Raw genomic sequence first — 14,753 nt, 5'->3', positions numbered from 1 at the left:
CTGGAGAAAGTAATACTAAAATGAGGAAGAAAGCCAAAATATTAAATGCAATAGATAAAATGCATAGAGTTTAATGAACACTATCATCATCTCTGTTTGAAAACTAAAATTACAACTTGCAGAGTTACATGGATGATAGGTTTAACTTCTAAAGAACTGCTGTAAATCTGGTGAATAAAATTAGTCACCATTGTGCCGATTAGTGTTTCCTTTAGTTGGGTACTTGGGTCTTGAAGATTAGTGTTAGTTTTCTTTTGCTCATTGTGGCAGTGTGTTTATAAAACACATCTGTTAAAGCAGAGGAAGATAAGAGAAATGTCTCATAGTGAAAGTCTTTAACTGTTACTATGTTAATTATCATGAAAGTGTAAGTATTGGGATTTAATGATATCATTTGAAAAGTAATCACTGAGTATAAGTGTTTAATTTATGTCCCGCCAACCCTGTGAAGCTCCCATGAAATCCAACAGTGCTGTAAAAGTCCACACACCCTGAAGAGTTAAATATTGTTTACCCAAATCTAATCTGTGGTGTTACACAGACACACTGAGACATCAACAATCAGCCTATAAAACACAATCATGGTGACAATCAACAACAAAACGTCATGCTGCAATGCATGCTGGGTACCAGGATTGTAGAAAACTCATTCATAAATCCCATCATGCATTGCAACATGACAACAATTTTGCAACTTTCTTAACATTAACAATTAACCATTGTTGAGATTTGTATCAGAAATCATGAAGTCTCTCTTAAGCAAACAACAACAACAACAACAACAAAAAAGCAGTAAAGCATGACGGCAGTCTTATTCAATACAACGTCATGTGCATAGAGCTTTTTTCCATGCCTGTTTCTTCTTAATTAATTTGTGATCAAATGTTTCAATGATTTGTAGATTAGAATATAATAAAAATAAACAATCTGAGAAGGTCTGGAAGGGCCTCCTTCTACATGAAGCAATGAACAAGTGGTCTTACTATAACATTGTTGCTATTGCTAAAAGATGAGAGTTAGATCAGTGAAGGCCAAGGGACAAATGCCTAACTAAATGAAACACTAATCACAGTAATGGTGACTTCAAATGAACTCATAACAAACACAAACTTAAGATTTAATGTGATACATTTTGTGATAAATGTCTATTTGACTTGTGAGACATCACGTCAGAAAGAAGATTTGTCTACTAAATCACGCGTGTGGATAGGCAAGGCAAGGCAAGGCAAGTTTATTTGTATAGCACATTTCATACACAGAGGTCATTCAAAGTGCTTTACACAGAAATGATGATCCTTTACACAAAAAGGATACTGGAAGAGTTGAGCACTTGTATTTTGTTCTGACAGCTGTTTAGAAGTTAAACTTATCCATTTAGAAATTTACTCTGCATGTTATCATTTTAATTTTTTAAACAGAGATGCTGATAGAGAGGCAAACGTGAAAGATTGCAGCTTTTGGAGGCATAACCCAACAGTATTAATCTATTGCATTTAATAATTTGTCTTTATTCATTATTTTAGTATTATTTCCTCCAGAAAACGAGCCATCAAAATAAAAATGTAGAGACAGGAAAATGTCCAAAATGTAATTGATTTGAATGACCAGCAGGTGTTCACCATTAATGTCTTAATCATCACATCATTATCTCATTAACTTTAACACTGATTCAGAGTTATATTTTTAACACCAGTCTTTTTTAACACCGATCTTGGTGTGGATTATATAAACACCAAATAGTGTTGATTTAACACTGGTAGAGTTAATTTAACACTGGGGATTTTCCTGTGTAGTTAAAAGTTAAAGTAGGCAAATTAGTAGTTAATAATGACTATTAAATAAGTAACAAGTAACTAATTGTTACTTACCCCAAACAAAAGTATGCAATGAGTTACTGATTAGTTAATCACACTTACTTATTAGTTATCCAGTGACTACAGTGTTAATGCAGAACTAACCATTAGTAACTGCATTAGTTCCTTTATAACTAAGTTGAAACAGTAGTATAAAGTGTTACCATATGTTTGGCAAATATGATTTACATTCACTGTAAAAAAAATGGTAGAAATTACAGTATTACTGGGTATTACTGGAAACTAGCTGCCAGTAACTTACTGTAGATTTTACATTTATGTTGTTTAGTGACAACAGTTTGTTCAAAGTTAAATGAACATGAACCATTTTCAGTCTTTATCTTCTACAGTAAGTTACTGGCAACCAGCTGCAAAATTACTACAGTGCTGTAAAAAATGCAGCATTTTTGTCAAATCAACATATAATTTTTAGTTACTTTAACTTAACAACTATTTTTTAAGCTATGACAACTTATCACAGGTCAAAACTTTAAAGAGTAGGTTGAATTGGCTTGCAAAGCCAAGTTGTTTTAACATCATGCTGCATTTTTTTTACATTGTACAGCAGCACTCCTGTAAAATACAGTACATGGCCAGGAACTCAGTTATCAGTGTTTCTCTGTAAATTAAATGCAATTGACATACTGTTAATATACAGTCATTTACTGCAAAAACTTGTGTGTAAGTGGCAAGTGTTGTGTTGTAAATGTACAGGAATGCAGTAATGATATGCACATTTATTTGTAGTATTACACGGTAAATCTAAATACATTAAAAACTGTAAACCAAACAGCACTTCGCAGGTGAAGCGGCTGCCAGTCAATTATTGCAAACTCACAGTGAAAGGTTTTAAGTGTAGTGTATTAGGATAAAGAAAATAAATTAGACACTTCGTTTCTTAAGCTAAATTACATTTAAAGTTTTACATTAATTTTATGTTCACATAGACCCTTTTACTGTTTGTACACAATGATGACATGGCAGGGTATGCACGCGCATTTAGGCAACGGAAGTATGGCAAGAATCAACAGTGAAACAACACAGACAGAGAAAGTTATTTTAAAAAGTTGACTTTATCAACTATTTCAACACAGCTACCAGATCTGTGTACTATAGTGGAGTGGATAGAAGACGTTAGCAGATAGCCAAATATAAAGTGGCCAGATACATATATACGTATATTATATTAGTGCAACCAAATGCAACAACCAGACGCTGGGAAACCCGTGTGAATAAAACTTTCGGAGTTGCTAACATGTTAGAACCACTGGGGAATGACACCACTTCTGTTGCCAAAATGCCTGCAGGCTATTTGATCACGTGAGCTATAAATAGGTCTATAGCAAACTTATTTATATAACACAAAACATCATTACATAGTCCACGTCAATGATTAAATGAACTTGATCCACCATAAAAATACACCTGAAACAGCATTTTATTAATGAAAGTGTCCCTGTATACCGAAACAAACAATAATAACTTAAACACTGACTAAATATTCAGAAGATGGCTATTCCTCAGAGCATTCTAAGTTCCCAAGTTATGGATTTTTTAGGTTAAAAATGTTAACGAAAATAAATACGTTTTTTATTTAAAATAAGTATATATATTTTTTTTACTTTTTTTCTTAATTGTTTAACCCATTTAATCCCCCTGGTCACAACTTTTTACTAGAAAAACATCCAACAAAAGAAGTTTTGATTTGATTATTGTAGTAAGCTCCACTAGAAGGCGCTACTGTTTCCGGTGGTTTTGTTTTTAGCTCCGCTGGTTTTACTGTGGGCTACTGCCTGGTTATTGTATTGTTGTTGATAACTACGTGATCGCCAGTGTCATTCGTTCTTGGCATATCTTGTTAATAAATTGTTGAAGACTTTTTCCAGCAATCCGTGAATTCATTACAGAAATTGCAATTTCTATGTTGATAGAAGCACTGGGGACCCAATTATAGCACTTAAACATAAAAAAGTCAGATATTCATGAATGTCCTATTTAAAGGGACGTGGATAGAATTAAACAAACACAGGGAAGCCACATACACTAAAAGGTTGTATAAGAGGTTATTCAAAATGAAACCACATCTTGCCAAGAACAGTCAGAAACACAATAATGGCGATTATGTAAAGAACAATGAAGATTACACAGCAAAATCCCCAGTGTTAAATTAACACTGCTCGGTGTTTATATAATCCACACCAAGATTGGTGTTAAAAAAACACTAAATCAGTGTTAAAGTTAATAAGATAATGAAGTGATTGAGTCATTAATAGTGAACACCTGCTGGTCATTCCGTGTCAAATCAACTCAATTTTGGAATTGTTCCTGTCTTAAATATTTTATTTTGTTGACTCTGTTTCTGGAGAATAATACTAAAATGTTGAAGAAAGCCAAATTATTAAATGCAATAGATGAAATCACCATATATAGTTAAATGAACACTATCATCATTTTTGTTTGAAAACTAAAATTACAACTTGCTTGCAGAGTTACATGGATGATAGGTTTAACTTCTAAAGAACTACTGTAAATCTGGTTAATAAAGTTAGTCACCATTGGTCCGATTAGTGTTTCCTTTAGTTGGGTACTTGGGTCTTGAAGTTTAGTATTAGTTTCTGCTGCTAATTGTGGCAGTGTGTTTTAAAACACATATGTTAAAGCAGAGGAAGATGAGAGAAATGTAGTCTATTATGTTGCTATGTTAATTATTATGAAAGTATAAGTCTAGGGATTCAATGACATCATAAAAAAGTAATAACTGAATATTAGTGTTTAATTTATGTTCTGCAAACCCTGTGAGGCTCCCATGAAATCCAACAGTACTGTAAAATCCACATACCCTGAAGAATTAAATATTGTTTACCCAAATCTAATCTGTGGTGCTAGTCAGACACACTGAGACATCAACAATCAGCCTATAAAACACAATCATGGTGACAAACAACAACAAAGCTTAATGCCGCAATGCATGCTGGGTACCAAACTCAATCATACATCCCATCATGCATTGCAACATGACAAAAATTTAGCAACTTTCTTACCATTAACTGTCACCATTGTTGAGATTTGTATCCGAAATCATAAAGTCTCTCTTAAGCAAAAAACGACAACAACAAAAACATTATAGCAGTCTTATTCAATACAATGTCATTTGCGTAGAGCTTTTTTACATGCCTGTTTCTTAATAATTAATTTGTGATCAAATGTTTCAATGATTTGTGGGGTAGAATATAATAAAAATAAACTGAGAAGGTCTGGAAGGTTTTCCCTCTACATGAAGCAATGAACAAGTGGTCTTACTAAAACATTGTTGCTATTGTTAAAAGAGGAGAGTTAGATCAGTGAAAGTCAAGGGACAAATGCCTAACTAAATGAAACACTAATCACAGTAATGGTGACTTCAAATCAACTCATAACAAACACAAATGTGATACATTTTGTGATAAATGTCTATTTGACTTGTGAGACATCACATCAGAAAGAAGATTTGTCTACTAAATCACGTGTGTGGATGCTAGTTGAGCACTTGTATTTTGTTCTTACAGCTGTTTAGAAGTCAAACTTATCCATTTAGAAAATAACTCTGCAAGTTATCATTTTATTTTTCAAACAGAGAAGCTGATAGAGAGGCAACGTGAAAGATGCAGCTTTTGGAGGCATACACCCAACAGTATTCATCTATTGCATTTAATAATTTGTCTTTCTTTATTATTTTAGTATTTTCCCCAGAAAACGAGTCATCAAAATAAAAAATGGAAAATGTCCAAAATGTAATTGATTTGAATGACCAGCAGGTGTTTACCATTAAGTCTTAATCATCACTTCATTATCTCATTAACTTTAACACTGATTCAGAGTTATATTTTTAACACCAGTCTTTTTTAACACCGATCTTGGTGTGGATTATATAAACACCAAATAGTGTTGATTTAACACTGGTAGAGTTAATTTAACACTGGGGATTTTCCTGTGTATGATTATTGCCGCTCTGTTGCAGTATAGTGATGCCTTCTTCCGAGTGTTGACCGTACATGTCAGCTGTTCAATTCTACTGGTAACCGTGTCTACGCCATCTGTAAAAAGAATGACAAACCATGGATTTGGGGGGCAGTTGTAGCCTAGTGGTTAGAGAGTCGGGCTTGTAACCCCAGAGTTGCTGGTTCTTTAACTCCACCCATTAAGTAAGCAATTAACCCCAATTGCATTTAACCCCCCCCCCCCCCCCATTAAGTAAATATGTACTGAGCAAGGCACCTGACTCTAATGGCGCCCTGGGACAGCTGCCCACTGCTCCGGGTGTTTGCGTGTTCCCTACTCACTGATATGGGTTAAATGCAGAGGTCACATTTAAAGTAAGCTTATCACTTTACTTAAAAAAATGCTTTATTTTTCTGATTGTATAGATAGATAATTCAAAAATTATAATTAAAGTTATTTAATAAAGTTTTTAATTAAACTTTGGGAACTTTACAGCCAATTTGTTATTGTTTTTCATTAAAAGTAACTAGGACAAGAAATATATATTTAGTTATTTGTCAGTTCAAGTTGTTTACATAATCTCTTCTACATATGACTCTTTTTGACACCTGACTGCTATTGCAGTTTTTTTACATTGTACAAAATCTATTAATACACAAACTGTCAAAAAATAAAAAATAAAACCTGTTAATTACACAAAGGTTAACAAAAACCTGGTGTTTTCGCAAAAGTGTGAAAGCACCACATGTCGGAAAGCTGCCCAAATCACCAACGGCTTTGACCTATTATTCTTTTTGTACAGAATGTTGTAGAGCTTCCAGGGTCTAAGAAAGCATATGTTTGAATCACATGGTTACCTTTAACTCTTTCACCGCCATTGACGAGATATCTCGTCAATTAAGAGAAAACGCTTCCCCGCCAATGGTGAGATTTTGCGTCTTTCGGCAATACCGCTATTTTCCTCCAGGTGGCGCACTTCCGCAACTTATACAACCCGGAAGTAGCGCCTCACGTGAAAGAGAAAGAACTTCGTGTATGTTTTAAAGATACCATGGTTGAGATTCATACTCTGATTCTTGATGTTTGTTAGTGATGGGTCGTTCGCGAACGCCGGCTCTAAGAGCTGATTCTTTGTAGCGAACGAGCAAAGCCGAATCTTCACACGCATGCAGGGGAGCCGGCTCTTCTAGGGGAGCCGAGCCAGAAGAGCCGAATCTATGAAAAGAGCCGGACTGCCATCACTAAAATGTAGAGCCGGAGCTTGAGCCGAAAGAGCCGAATCAATGGAAAGAGCCGGACTGCCCATCACTAATGTTTGTGCGTCCCAATTTTACAGCAGATATTTTTTGTCCAAAGTTTCTTAAACTCCTTAATGACAAACTGCTGTGAAAGTGCTGGATCTCATTTACATTTTTGACAGAAAATAAACTTTTGATTAGTAAATTAATTAGGTGATGATCTTTACCATTTTGTACCAAGCACAACAGAATTACACTACTAACTTTTCATAACACATGTAGTGTATTAACAAAGAGTAAAAAATCTAGCAAGCAAAAAGTCAAGGGTCAAGAGTCCAACTAAAACAAACACTAATCACAATAATGGTGACTATAAATGAAACAAAACATCAACATCTAAGCCTAATAAGTGAATTGTGTTTTCTACAGCAATAATATTTACTGAACATTCAGAAATAATGTTTTCTTAAATAATAAAATGCAATGTTTCTCTATCATTTACATAACAATTAAACATGTCAACATAATAAACAGTTGTTGTTTTAAACATTGTGTGAACATTAAAACATGACATTGTCATAACGTTTAAAAATGGTAAAATGTAACATTCCTCTAACGTTCAGACAACACAGAAACATTCCTAGAACTTAAAGAAAACTGGACACTTTTTATGTTGGCAAAACGTTTTTAGGAACCTTGGGAACTTTCAGGGAACATTCTTAGAACTTTTTTTGCTAGCTGGGAGGCTGCTTTACTTGTATATAAGCAGAACAATAAGACTTTTAAGGAGAGGTTTGTGAAAACCCTCCAAGTAGTCTGAAATTCAGTGCTTTTGCGCTATTTCTCTATCAGATCGAAAGTAACGAGTAACTAACTACTTGAGTAGTTTTTTCATCTCATACTTTTTTACTCTTACTCAAGTAAATAATTAGATTTGATACTTTTACTTTTACTTGAGTTCAGTTTGTATAAGTACTTGTACTTTTACTTGAGTACAGATTTTGGGTACTCTACCCACATCTGATGACGGGCCATTGAATTATAAGAAAATAACGCACACCCAAGGTGCAATTACACCACGGGTGTGCATTATTTTCAAATAATTCAAAGGACCGGAGTAAATTATTCCTCTTATACCATGGTTGCCACAAACATTGCTCTGGTGCCTATTTTTAAGACATTTTACAAGTTAGGTGTGCGGTTATCAGAAATGAATGCATACCCACGGAACATTTCTCAGCCAATCAGAATACAGCATTCTACAGACCCGTGGTATAATTTTTAATAATTTGCAAGCTGTTAGTAAATCTGGCCATATTAGATGGCATCACCAGAAGCTACTTATTTTCGTTTATAAAGTTTTATATATATAGATATTTATCTTACAAATTCATATTGATTTCAAAGTATGGATGGACATTTTTTGGGCTTGAAGGAGGCAGACCCCATATTCATTCATTATAAAGATTGGAAGAGCTAGGACATTTTCAAAAATATCTGAATATGTGTTCATATTAAAAAGGATGGACATCTGTACCTTGGATAGCTTGAGGGTAAGTAAATGGGGTATTGAATGGGGTGTTGAATGGGGTAATTTTCATTTTTGGTTAAACTGTCCCTCTAACGTTACAGTGAGGTAATTGTGTTTTCTGCCAGATGTGAATATGTTAACACCCTGGGGTCCAAAAAACACGGTGTCACGTGTATACTGATATTTTATGTAATGATAGTAATAAATGCACATATAAAGTGTCCACAGCCCATCAGTATTGCGATTGATCCAGATAACTTTTTTAAAACATGTCCAGTGACAGTGGTAAGATTAATCAGAACAATGTAGCACAGTACTGACAGGAAGACAATCACAAAATATTAATAAACTTCCCTTTCATTATAAGTTCATATTTAAGTAGTAATTATAAGGTAACATTAAATAAATTGACGTATTTATTAGCCTGTATTTCACATCTGTAAATGGTAAATGGACTGCATATATAAAGCGCTTTCATAGACACATGGCCATCCAAAGTGCCTCACATTCACCCATTCACTCACTCATTCGTACACCGACGGCGGTGTCGGCCATGCAAGGCGCCATCCAGCTCGTTGGGAGCAGCTGGGGTTAGGTGTCTTGCTCAAGGACACCTCGACACTTGGTCCGGTGGAGCCGGAGATTGAACCACCAACCTTCCGGTTTGTAGACAACCTACATGAACCACTGAGCCACCGTCACCCCTGTTTCTCACATTAATAATACACATTTGACGTGATACATGGCTTTTTGTCTCACATTCTTTGCCCAAAATACCAAATAACAGCAACAGTACATTAAATACGTCATAGCAAAATAATTGCAAGTATCGTCTTCCTGTCATAACTGCGCTACATTGTTCTGATTAATCTTAACACTGTTACTGGACATGTTTTAAAAGAGTGATCTGGATCAATCGCAAAACTAACAGCCGTAGACACTTAATATTTACACTTATTACAATCGTTACGGTAAAATATCACCGAAAGAGTGTGCATCATACCCCCGCTAATATACAACCCACCGCAAACAGAAAAATGAAAAATACAAAAAATGAAAATCACCTACTTTTTATTTGTTTAAATTTTTAATTTCTTAAATTATAATTTAGTAAAAGTAAAATAAAAAAGGAAAGATAACCGACAATTATCCAATTACAAGTTTATCCAGAATTTTTTTTAAATTAACTTTTAGTTTAGATTGAATTATGAAGCGTTACACGGACCCTATGCAATTGAAAAGCGCCATTAGTTAACAGCCTGTTCTGGCCTACCATTGCTAAACACAATACAATTCAAACTTCAAAGGTATTTCATCTCCATAGGTGTATTAATACTTGATCAAGATTTCACTATCTCCTTTAAAATTAACAAGTCTGACACGCAGTGCTTGCAATTTTAAGTCCACTCCGCCGTGAATGGAAGGAAAAGATGCAGAAAATGTAACCTGATCCATTTTTTATTTTCAGATTCGAATCTGTGAGGACTTTTAACTTTCATTATTTCCATTTGATTGGAAGTAACAGCCAAAGGCAGTTCAATGTGGTTTTGTAATTAAACAACTGTTGTCTTCTGCAACCATTTGAAGTCATCGACCCAGAATGCACTTCATGTAAGCAGTATGTTAAAATTGGGATCAAATTTTGAGATTTTTTTTAATTTTGAAAATGTTTAATGTGTTTGTAGTCTTTCTTTCTTTTTTTCTTTACGACATTCCAGCATCTATGGCTATATTCATGGTGAGAACTGGTTAATTCATACGTTGGGGAGGGACAATTTAGCACCTCCAATTTGCACTGACACAGGGAGAACATGCAAACACCACACAGAAAGGCCACTGCCCAGATAGCATGCAAACCATTGAAACAATGTTAAAAACAGTTGATTTGTCAATGTTAACTGCATTGAATCAATATCAGGTTTGCACCCTCCGTTAATATTGAAAAAATATAGAAATTTCAACAAATCACCATTATTGTGATCAGTGTTTGCTTTAGTTGGGTCATTGACTCTTGACATTCACTAAGTTAAATATTTATTTTCTTTTTTGGTGTTTGTATATGTTTATGTAGAAACGCATGTGCATTGGAAAAGAAAGATACGTTTCAAAGTTAAGTTGAAACTGATTGTTTTTTGTGAAGATGTCAAGATGATATAAAATTAAGCAACTTTATAAGATTATGTTGATCCATTTTTGACCATTATACTTGTTCTGGTTTGTAAATCCACTGTGACCAGACAAACAGAAAAAATGCTGACACATTCAGATATCATTACTCATCCTACAAATCTCAACAATGGTGACAATCGTCAAACAAATTCAGATAAAATGATCAACTGCAATGCATGCTGGGAGTTATAAATTAGTTTAGTACTACGATGATACCCAGCATGCATTGCAGCATGAAGCTTTCTTTTGTTGATCGTCACCATCGATGAGATTCATAGACCGATTCATGATGTCATGGTCGATTCAGTAGTTTTACTTTTTAAATGTGTTTTTATAATGCTCAAAATAACAGATCTGACAATGTCTCCAACTAGTACTGTAATGTCCAGTTCCTACACATCTTTAACTGTATTTTACTAATATTATTTAGGTACATCTACAATAATTAAACTGCTTGATAACATTAGATCTTTGATTACTTTGCAATAGCAGATGTATTTTAAAACACTGCTTCAACAGGCAAAGAAAACTTAGGATTAAAACACAAGAGTAAAGGGCCCAACTAAAGCAATCACTGATCACGGTAATGGTGATTTGTTGAAATTTCAATATTTTTTCAATAGTAATGGAGGGTGCAAACGTGATATTGATTCAATGGTATTAACATTGACAAAACAACGATTTTTAACATTGTTTCAATGGTTGCATGCTATCTGGGTGTAGAAAGGTTTTTCTGTAGAATTTTGTTGTTTTTAAAGTAATTTCTTACACTGCAAATTTGTTGTTAAAAAGTGTTACTCATAAGTTAAATAAAGTTACAAGAAAATGCTATATGTGTTCAAATGTTGGGTTGACACTTACCTTCATTATCAGTAGCAGCATCTTTGGTTTCCGCTGGTTCTCCTGATTTTGTTTCTTCTCCTTTAGAAATCAGAAGATTCAGAAAGATGGTTTCCAGAATGCTTATGCCAATAAATGTGAAAACCCCAATGCAGTAAATCCCTGTAAAAACAGCAAAGCATGAGGAACTGTTGCAATCTGTCAAGTAGAGGCAGGCAAGACAAGGCAGCGGATCCAAGTGCAACAAAGTTTATTAAAGTGCCCATCTTATGACTGCTTTTCCACATGTTAAATAGGTGTATGAGTTCCATAAAGCATGTTTCAAAAGTTGTTTGCTCGAAATAGCTTGTAGGAAAAGATTGTTACCCATCTCTAGTAGCCTCTGTTTCAGTGCATTTCAGATTGTGCCGTTTTGAGGTGGTCATTACATATTTATGAGCTGCTGCTCCATACTGTGTTATTATTTTTATATATAGAAAAGTATCACTAATAAGTACACTCCAGGGGCTCCATTTATCAACATTGCGTAGAAAATGTTCTTTATTTTTACCTACGAATGAAATTTAGTATGTGTGTAAGTACAAGCAAATCGGGATTTATCAAACGTGCGCACGTGGTTCGTACGCACATCAGTAAGTAATCCTTGATGATAAATCCCACTTGTTTTTAAGCACCATGCTCGTGCACGTTCATGGTCATTTGCATTCCGAAACGCCTCCAATGAACCATGTATGGTGACAACACCTCCTGTTATAAGTCACGTGGTTGTGCTTTTTCCCTCAACTTAGGAACCGCCATCTCGGCTGTGGGCTCTGGCATGTTGGCGGCCATCTCGACTATGGGCTCTGGCATGGCAGAAGCCAACTCAGGTCCCAGATTCGACACCAGCTGCCTGGTCCTGACATTCACTGGGAACGCTGGTGTGGAGCGTGTTGCCTACTGCCCCCAAAAAACTGTTTAGGCAAGGCCTCCTCCTTAGCCTCACACACAGTGAAAAAGGACCCAACTAAACAAAGGGCTGGTCTATAAAATCTATTAGCCAAGCTTAAGGACCATCACAAATTTGGTTTTAAGCGGTTTATTGAGTCCAGCAATGTCAAGAAAATCTTGTGTGTGGTCCTCAAGGGGAACAATTACATTTGCGTAGGCAGATGAGCTGAATTGCTGCATTCATGTTGGTTGAGTATTCTGTCACAGAGAGGCAGGCAAGACAAGGCAGTGGACCCAAGTGCAACAAAGTTTATCAAAAAAAATTCAAATGATAAAACCAATAATGATATGAGATTCTGCACGAGGCTTCAAAGCTTGTATCAAAAAGAAGAAACATCTCACAGTGAAGCACTGTACCAGAGCTTGATTCGTTTTGCCATAACCATGTGATCAGTGATGTCCGTAGCTTCATTTTCACTCTCAACCACGTTACTGCTTCGTAATCTGGTTCAAAAGTGTGAACCAGAGACTGAAACAGAGGGTAAGCTCTTTTGAATTTTGTGAATGGAACCAGCCAAGAAAAGAGGCCATTCAGAAAGCTCATTGTTGGTAATAATAATAATAATAATAATAATAATTAATTGTATTATTGTTAAGAACAGTATTTTAAAAATAACAAATAATTGTAAGAATTAGGCCAGTGTTCTTCACTCCCAACCCTGGAGAGCCGGTGCCCTGCAGAGTTTAGCTCCAACCTTAATCAAACACACCTGCAAGCTAATCAATGTCTTCATGATCACTAGTGCTGAGTCCCAATTCGCCTACATATACTACGACCTAAAAGTATGTACTGTTTTTGTGAGGAAAACGTACATACTTTTGAGTGTGTAGCAAAAGAGTTCTGGGACATACTTCGATGACATCATGCAACATGAACGAAAACGTGGTTGCCTAGTTACGCACACCACGACTGTTAACAATATTTCATTCATTCTTATAACTTATGTCCAATATAATTGTATTTACTATTCCCATCTTTTTTTCTCATAGTTTTATTTCACAATACATTTTACAATGTGTTCTACCAAGTTGAGGAGTGAAGCAGAGTGTCATTAGAACGAAACGCAGGTCGTTTGGAAGGCAGGTGGTTCTGACGTTCATGTCAATGTGTCTAACCAAAAAGCTACTTATTTTAAAGTCAAAATATTTAAAGTATATAGTATAACTATTGTTTAACGTATTTTATACTTAATTTTATACTTATGTATATAACTCAAAAATACCCAGATGAAAATGAACCATGCTTTTACTATAGTAAAAGTGTAGTAACCATGTTTCTTTCGTTGGACTAATAAAGTTAACATTTGTACAGCCACAGTATTACTACAAATAAGCAAGAGGGTCAGTGTGATTAAGCTCCATCCTCCCGTATGCAATGGGTTGTTGGCAATATTAGCCGTTAGCAGAGGTGTAAAATCCATGTGCCAGGAGTAAAAGTCCTCTCCATTATTTTGTTCCAATCACCTGGATTTGCTAATTAGCACAGTTTTTCAGCAGGAGGTGACCTCCTGGCTCGTTGGTGTTTTAAACCCTCAACGAAGCCTTCAAGGCAGCGCTGCCTGCCCTGCGTTCCAGTTCCAATTGTTGAAGATGCTGGCTTCAAAGAGTTTGTAGATTTGTTCACAGGAAAATCCCCCGTGTTAAATTAACTCTACCAGTGTTAAATCAACACTATTTGGTGTTTATATAATCCACACCAAGATCGGTTTAAAAAAAGACTGGTGTTAAAAATATAACTCTGAATCAGTGTTAAAGTTAATAAGATAATGAAGTGATGATTAAGACTTAATGGTGAACACCTGCTGGTCATTCAAATCAATTACATTTTGGAAATTTTCCTGTCTCTAAATTCTTATTTTGATGACTCGTTTTCTGGAGAAAATAATACTAAAATGATAAAGAAAGACAAATTATTAAATGCAATAGATGAATATTGTTGGGTGTATGCAGGGGCGCTGCTAAGGATTTTGGGCCCCATGAAAAGAATCTTGACAGGACCCCCAACACAGCTGAGACTTTTTCATATTCATTTACATAAAATCATGTGCTTTTATGGTATTTTGACTACCAATGGGGTGAGAAAATTTTACTTGAATTAAGTTTTTAAGAAAAAAGAAATCTTATTTCACATTTTTTATCTCACCCCATTGGCAG

Source organism: Paramisgurnus dabryanus, chromosome 3, assembly GCF_030506205.2.
Source record: "Paramisgurnus dabryanus chromosome 3, PD_genome_1.1, whole genome shotgun sequence".
NCBI lineage: Eukaryota > Metazoa > Chordata > Actinopteri > Cypriniformes > Cobitidae > Paramisgurnus > Paramisgurnus dabryanus.
This window is presented reverse-complemented; position numbering follows the sequence as displayed.